Source organism: Trichechus manatus, unplaced genomic scaffold (genome assembly GCF_000243295.1).
Source record: "Trichechus manatus latirostris isolate Lorelei unplaced genomic scaffold, TriManLat1.0 scaffold00286, whole genome shotgun sequence".
Lineage (NCBI taxonomy): Eukaryota > Metazoa > Chordata > Mammalia > Sirenia > Trichechidae > Trichechus > Trichechus manatus.
The window spans coordinates 518,834-520,339 of NW_004444222.1; positions in this window are offsets into that span (position 1 = coordinate 518,834).

Genomic DNA, 1,506 nt, shown 5'->3' on the forward strand with positions numbered 1-1,506 from the left:
AAGAATAAATGGGGAGTTTTCAAAATCTTCACCTTCCACTGTCGGTCCTTGCGTAGCCCTTTCTGCTTCCTCCTCCCCTCTGAGCCTCCCTCATCCTTGGGTACCCTGTGCCAATAGGACACAATTCTTTATGGTTTTTTTTTTTTTTTTTTTTTTTGACAACTCTTATAGTTACTTAGTGCTGCCATAACAGAAATATCACAAGTGGGTGCTTGTAAAGAAGAAAAATTTATTTTCTCATAGTTCTGGAGGGTAAAAGTCCAAATTCGGCCCTCATCTGTGTCAATTCCTTCTGTGAGCCTGTCTGTTTCTGGTGTCTGCTGGCAATCCTTGGTGTTCCCTGGTGTCTGTCTTCCTCCTGTTTGTGTCTCTATGTCTATTCTAGTCTTTGTATAACTCAGAAGTGATTAGGTTTAGGATCCACCCTACGCTGGTATGACCTTACTAACGGAACAAAAGAAAACTCTATTTCCAAACAGGATCACATTCACAGGTATAGGAGTTAGGAGTTCAACGCGTATTTTGGGGGAACACAATTCAGTCCATACCAATCACCTATACCCTTTGAGTATCTGATGAAAGCTTACATTTTCTCCTCAGAAAACAGTGCAAATGCCCACACAATTATGAATACCATTCCAGAAGTATTCGTGGATTTTTTGCATCTACGGATGGTCCTGTGCATCCTCTTTATTCATTATGAAACTTTGCCTCAGTCCCTTACCAGATCTCTCAATTAAAGAATCTGATAAGCTCATTCATACTAAAGTGCATAAGGCTTAATATTTGACAGTTCCTCTCTTACAGGGTAATTTTAAGTGCAGTCGCTTCATCTCTGTGTGATAAAAGTATCATTTTGCAGCATGGGAGCATCATTTTTCCTACTCATAGATCCTTCCTGAAGCCCCAAAATGAAACCTCACATAAATTAATCTTGATTTTGGGTGTCCTCCCTTCAACTGAACTCAAAATAATAAAATTGAACTCATCTTTCACCCAGACAATTACTTTCATTGCCTTAATAATCTAATTCAAAATCTTGTAATTACCTTTATTCTCAACTCTTCTCCCCACATCTTATCAACCATCAAATAGTATCACTTTTTCCTTGTAATGTCTTTCATATTCATTCCGTCGTCTATGTATTAGTGTCCTATTGTTGCTGCAACAAATTACCACAAATTTAGAGCTTAAAACAACATAAATTCATTCTGTTACAGTTCTGAAGGCAGAAGTCTGAAATGAGTTTTACAAGGCTAAAATCAAGGGGTCAGCAGGGTTGGTTGCTTCTGGAGGCTCCAGGGGAGAATCCATTCATTGCCTCTTCCAGATTCCAGAAGCCAAAACAAACCCGTTGCTATCAGAGTAGAACTCCCCGATAGGGTTTTCAAGGCTATAATCTTTACAGAAGCAGACTGCCACATCTTTCCCCTGAGGAGTGGCTGGTGGGTTCAACCACCAACCTTTGAGTTAGCAGCTGAGCACTTAACCACTGTGCCCCTAGGG